The sequence below is a fragment of the Bombus impatiens genome, unplaced genomic scaffold (genome assembly GCF_000188095.3).
Source record: "Bombus impatiens unplaced genomic scaffold, BIMP_2.2 scf_0627, whole genome shotgun sequence".
NCBI lineage: Eukaryota > Metazoa > Arthropoda > Insecta > Hymenoptera > Apidae > Bombus > Bombus impatiens.
The window spans coordinates 32,728-39,698 of record NT_177046.1 but is presented as its reverse complement, the minus strand read 5'-3'; positions in this window follow the sequence as shown (position 1 = coordinate 39,698).

Genomic DNA, 6,971 nt, shown 5'->3' with positions numbered 1-6,971 from the left:
GCGGTTTTACCTCTTCGGCGGTTACAATGTAACCGAGGAATTTGATTTCGCGCACACTAAATTCACATTCCGTGAGATTTATTATAGCCCCGTACTCGTTTAGGCGTTTAAACAAGATCCGCAAGTGTTCGCGGTGTTGTTTATCGTTTTCTGATGCGATCATAAACTCGTCAATATATGTGTAAACGAAATCGATGGCTCTCGTGATTTCGTCCACGAATCGCTGACACGTTTGGGCGGCGTTTCGCTTCGAAAAGACCGAAAGGTGTCACGATTGCCGTTTTTTCTACGTCCCTTGGCGCGATCGGAATTTGATGGTAAGCGCGAACGAGATCGATTTTAGAAAAGATACAGATTCTGCACGAAGTCCTCCATATGTTGTATCTTCACGTAGATATGTTGTATAGTTCGGCTCAGGACGTCGTAGGGTGAGGACGTGTTTCGCGCGCTCCCGCCAAACGAACATTTATTTGTGAATGCTTATGGGATAAATGCGTGACGTGTGTGCTAGAAATAATATAATAAGGGAAAATTTGTGGTGGAGTGTAAATTTAGCAAGATAAATAGGGATTGTGGATTATAAATGAATAAATAATAGTGTTTGGTAGTAACGGACGTTGAGAAAATCAGTGAATAAATTTCGAATGAGATAGGAAATTCGACCCCTTAAGTGAACACTAAGGGGTCGGCGATGCGTGAATATCTCTTAGTGGAGCGATTTAGCTGCCCGTAGCTATAAATATTCGAAAAAATTAAAAATCGGTAGTTAAGGTTACAGGCGGTTATGTCGATGATATATACTATATAAATTAAAACGATGGAGAAGTTGAATTTTCCGTGGCTGCGGGGGTGAGTGGAATAATATAAAGTGCGTGGGAATTTACAATTCTTACATGAGGGATGGGTGTTTTTAGCAGAATTACCGCGTGATTTATAATTAATACCCTTCGGTGAATCGTAGGTGTTAGTGTTTAAATTGTGTGACGGAGGATATTTTTTGCATAGGTAGACAGACAGTGGAGTTGTATGTATAGGGTGCGAGCCCGTAGGCCGGGGTAGTGCGATAAAAGTATTAAAAATTTGATTAAGGTGTGTAAATTGTTCGGAAAAATTTTTAGGTTATGTTGTGCTTGAAAGTCGAATAGTCGTTACCTGTAAAGAAAGAAATGAGTTTGACGATTTTTTATAATGTTTTACGACGGTTATTTGTTCTTCATTAGTTACTATAGTATATAGAAAGGTGTATGTACCCTTACGAGGTAAAGTTTTGTGCGAAGAATGAGCGTTTGAACATATCAACATATCTATGTGTGTATCTATCTGAAGTAGAACAGCCATTCAATGATCGATAATCGCCACAAGGTCGTATCCTTTCGTCCTTCTTTGGAACCACATGCAAGGATGATGCCCATGGGCGTCTCGATGGCTGCATCACACCTTGCTCTATGATCACTTCGAATTTCGCCTTCGCTTGCTTGAGCCGGTCAGGGACGAGGAGGGCCGGCCAGGTTTGGAGTGGACCAGGTTTGGGGGGTCCTGGCGTCGTCTTAATATGGTGTTGCACACCATGCCGCAGTGAACTCTTTCTAAAAACGAGCGGTCGTGTTAAATCTGGGAATTCCGCCAGTAGTTTATGATAGTGTTTCGCCGTCGATAGTTTTGATCGATGCTACGTCGGCTGTGGCGGAGAATCCCTTTGTCGACAGGTGGGTCGTCGCATCGAGGAGCCGTTTGTTTCGCTAGTCCACGAACAACCCATAATAACACAAAAAGTCCATATCGAAGATGGGCGTTTGAACATCGGCTAGTACTGAACGCCATCTGAAAGCTCGACGTAGCGATATGTTGAGAGACACTTGGAGTTCCATTGGAGCATTTGCGTGGAGCAGTCGTAGAGAAGACCGAACGATCGAAATCTTCGGGAAAACTGGAGAATTCGGACAAGGACGTTAACCAGAGTGAAGGGCTAGTGCCTGTGAAAAAAATGGGTGTAAGAACCAACGGAATCCGATCTGAAAAGATGTTACAGGCGACATAAAACCGAATGTGAGGTTATGACAAGTATTCTCGTCTTTGGTAACGGGTGCTTTCCTGATCGCAAAAATATCACTCTACAGTACCTGGAAACCCCTAGGGCCACAGGGGTTGGGGTTACGCCCAACCAGCACATAAGGCACCCAGTACCTTGCTGCCTGGAATAGCTAAGTCTGGCAGGGGCTGTCGCTCGTCTCAGGCCGAAAGGGGTACTTTTTAAGTCCTTCCGTCTCTCCAAGGCGGCTCCGGAGCATGTGGGACGCTCCTTACCTGCCGAAGGACATTCGAGGAGACAATACCCCTTAAATCGGCCCTCTTGCGAGCATCTTGGCCATAAACCACTGCCACCACTAATTCAAACCCATAATTGGTCAAGCTGATGGGTCGCTGCTCCCTCCGGGCTTTTACTCGACCCCCGTGGTACCATCCTTAGTCATTGGTGGGTCTACCGTGTGGATGTACGGCCACGTCACTGCCGGTCGGCGATCTGCTAACCGTGCTCGGCAGTTCCAGATGGGACTCATGTAAGCGGGGGCCTCAAGATACAAAGTACCCAGGAACTTATCCCGACGGTCCCATCCTTGGCTTCAGGATCGTGGGTGCGCTACTGCCCAAGGTCGCGTAGAGAGAGAGAGAGAGAGAGAGAGAGAGAGAGAGAGTAACGGTACTTAAACGCCTTAACTCCCGGCAACTTGCGGTGTACATAGAGGACTCACGTAAACGGGACGCTTGTCCCGACGGTCCTCCCTGGCTGTGGGTGGGTTTGTCAGCCCCCGTAGACTCACACAAGCAAGTCCTCCCTGCGTGATGTGAGGTTATGACAGTGAGGAATCCATATTGGGACGCGTGACAACAGCGCCGACGCACGAGCTACCCGGGGAACTACACGGACGCAGCCATATTCGCACGCGCGGCGAAAACGCGTCGCGCAGGCTATTTGAAAGTGGCAGTGTCTGGTGGCAGTGACAAATGCGGGGATAAGTGGCCATTTTGCGCGTCCAATGGGGGAGGGGGTAAAGCGGAATTGGCTGCTGAGCCGGCACACGTCAAGACCAGAAGTATGAGGAAGGCGAAACCTCTTAAGGAGGGGTTCTTCTGCTCCACGCTGAACGCGGGGAATCTACGGACGGAGGAAACGACGGAGGAAGAGGAGATTCCTGCGACGAAGCGCCCCGCGCGAGGAAAAGGAAGGCCGGCGGATATACCGAGCTCACCACCGACTTTGCCGAAGAGATGAAGACATCTACTACGGCGAATATAGGAGCGGATCTGGTCCGTCGAGTTTCTAATGTAAACAAGGTTGCCGAAACATCTCGCAAACTCAAGGACATACGTGAAGATGCTGAAAGAATCGGCGATGTCCATTGCCACTAGCGCAACAGAGATGGCGAGAAGTTTGGACCCCGCTTCTGGTGCCTTCGCGATAATGGAAGGACACGTAGCGGCACTAAAGGCGGAGAACGAGGCGCTCCGGGAAGAGGCGGCCTCGCGCTCCACCGCAGAGAAGAGCAGAGAGACAGCGCGACTCTAAGATATAGAAAGATGAAGAGAAAAGGAGGTCTTCCCTGACGAGACCACGAGAAGGGTGGAGCCTGGGGTTCCAAACACTCTAGCGACCAAGGAGGGACAAGCGGCTGCCAGGGAATGCCAGACCCCAGCCCTAAGAAGAAACAAAAAGACAAAAGAGGCAGCGAAGAAACAACCGGCGAAGATAACTCCTGGGACAGGGGTAAAGAGCCTGAGGAAAGCCCCAGAGAGAGGATTGTGAACGTGCGAAGAGTGGGCGACAAACTGCCTCCCCCCTCCCATGTATCCAAGACGGCGGCATGTAGGACGGACGCATGCACGTCGCTCCGTACTCTGTGACCGGAATACCGTGGAAAATCGAAGAGTTCAGTGCAAAGAATAGTGAGAAAATGAAGCGCTAGTGTTGTGGAGTGGGTGTGTGTAAAAAGTTTAGCAGAGTTTGTTGAAATCCAAGTGTGAGAGGTGTAAAAAGAATTGGTGTTGAGGCAAAGGAGAAAGGCAGCCATCTTTGTGATGCGAGAGGGTTGCGCCGCCGTGGCGTTCCTCGGGCGACTAGTGAACTACTGTGTAGTGTTGGTGGTAGTAGTGGGAACTGCATTGCCAGCGGCGGGATAATTTACCGACGGTAGATAAAGAACCGGCGGCGGAAAACTACAGCGAAATTGAAATCAACAAGCAAAAACAAAAGGTCATCAACATGACCTTGAGGGGGCAAACTCTTCCCGCTGTAGCGAGGGTGATTCTCCAGCCACTGAGAACTGAAAAGCTGGAGGGTAGGAGTCCCGAGCTGAAAAAGAGAAAGAGGAACGAATTTGAGGAAAAAGAGAAGGAAGTGAAGCAACAGCCATCGTTGCCGCCAGTAGAAGAGGAGCCCAGCTCTGCCCCGACTTAAGAGCACAGGCAGGAGAGATTGAAAAGAAGATGCTAGCCTTCTGTTTAGATCCGAACAAGAAGGTAAACAAGGAACAAACGGCAGTTATTACGCGCTACTTTACAGACATGAGGGGTATCGTAGAGGAGCTTCTGCTCCACAACAGTTACCTCAATGGTAAATTGGAACAAAACTCCGGCTCGAGAAAGAAGGGCACCGAGATATTGAGAGCCGTCAACAAGACGCTGCAAACTAGCAAGCGTCTGGAGACCGCAGTTAGGAGAACAGCTAGGACGGAGCCGAGGCAGCCCTCCTACGCGGAGAAGGTCAAAATGAAGAACAATAAGGTAGGACAAATCGCAGTCAGACCACCGAAGAACGCCGTGATAATTCACCCAGACTCTGCGGAAAGTGAAATTAAATCAAGTGAAGAAGCGCGAAATGTTGTCTTCGCGCTAGTGAACCCACGCAAGAAAGGAATACAGGTCACTGCAGTGAAGAAAATAAGTGGGAATGGCTTGGTCGTGGAAACGACGAAGCCGGAAGGCCTAAGAGCGTTCACGGAGAACGCCAAGTTAAAGGAGGCTGGACTAAAAACCAGCACGCCTCAAAGGAGACTACGCCGTGTAATATTATACGACGTACCATGGGAAATCCCGGAAAAGGAACTATTGGTCTGCATCAGGAAGCAAAATCGGAACAGATTGACAGAAGAGGACGTTGCAGCCATTCGATTCTGCTTCAGAGCTAGCCGCAAGGACTCTGAAGAAATCAACTGGATACTGGAAGTACCCTCCCAGGTAAGGGATAAATTAATATCTAGCAAGGTATTTATTTCCTGGAATGCCTGTAAGGTTAACGATTACATAGCCGTTAGCCGTTGCTACAAATGCCAAGGATACGGCCACGTAGCAAAGCACTGCAGGCTAAATTACGAAATCTGCGCACACTGCGCAGAAAGCGGGCACAGCACTAAGCAGTGCACAAATAAGGAAAAAGCGCCAGCTGTGTCAACAGTAAAAAGGCTGGGAAAAAGGAGATCACGCGGCATCCAACGCGGATTGTCCCATGTATAAGAAGGCTCTGGAAATAACCGTCGCGCGAACCAAATATGAGTGACGCGCCAAACAAGAGCGGAATAGGACATGGGGGAACAGGAGAATACGGATCCTGCGACATAATATGCAGCGATCCAAAACAGTCCCCTACGAAATCAGAAGGCAAATGAGAGCCGATGGCGATGAAATCTTGCTGATGCAAGAGCCATACAGCATCAACGGGAAAATATCTGGACTCGGTACGGGGGTTACGATCGCCTCTCAGGGGTCAAAAGATGACCCGCCAATGGCAGACGTCGGCGTGAAATCCGAATGCCTAACGGTACTCGAAGTTGCTGGTCTCTGCGCAACACACTGCGTATGCGAACAGGTAAGTGATGGAGAAACAGAGCTGTACGCAGTAAGCCAATACTTTCCGCCGAGCGAGGACATTGGAATCGCCATAGACCATCTGGAGAAGGTGTTGAGGAGTCTCAGAGGCAAGAAAATCATTATCGGCCTGGACTCCAACACCAAGTCTCCACTATGGAACAGCAGGTATTTAGGCGACAGAGGAAAAGCCCTAGGGGATGTGGTAGCACAATTCAGCCTCTGCGTCCTTAATCAACCAGGACAGGCCTATACCTTCGAGACAACTCGAGGGCGGTCGAACATAGATGTAACCCTGGCAAGTCCAGAGGCAATACCTCTTGTGCAAGAATGAAGAGTTCAAGAGGACGGATCCTCCAGCGACCACAGAGTCCTGGAGACGCACCTGGTTCTCGGGACAAGAAGCACCGAACCGCAGCTTCAGGATAAACGCTACAACACACGAAAAGCCGACTGGGAGGTATTCCAAAGAGTTGTCACAGAGGAGATAGGGACGCTCCGAGGGGTCAAACTCCAGCAAGCTGAAGACGTGGATCGAATGGCCAAATAATCCCGCGGCCATCCCAAGAAAAAATGGCATTATAGGTCGGTACCATGGTGGACGCCCGAGCTCACACGAGCAAAGAAGGACGCCTACCGGGCAAGAAGAAGGTACCAGGGGGCTAAGTACCTGCAACGAGGGAAGATGAGAAGCTGCGGTACAGGGAAATTAGGAAAGAGTATACGAGGAAGATCACCAGAGCCAAGATCCAGAGCTGGCAGGAATTTGTCACAAGAGAGGGCAATAAGGAACCCTGGGGAATCGCTTACAAAACGGTCAAACGGGCAAACTTCGAGGAGAAGTGGCAGGGTCGACCTTGCGGACGCCACAAGGAGATACCTCCAACTGGCGTACGACTGCGGGGGCGATGCTGTCCGCCCTCTTACCAAACGACCAAGAAGAAACGGACACGCCGGAGCAGGCAGAGATCAGGAGGAATATGATAATCCCTCCAAGCGAAGAAGACACCCCAGAGTTCCGGTTCGAAGAACTCGGCGGTGCCGTGAAGCGACTGAAGAGGGACAAATGTCCTGACCCAGACCTGATAGCAGCGGAGATAATTCAACGTGCC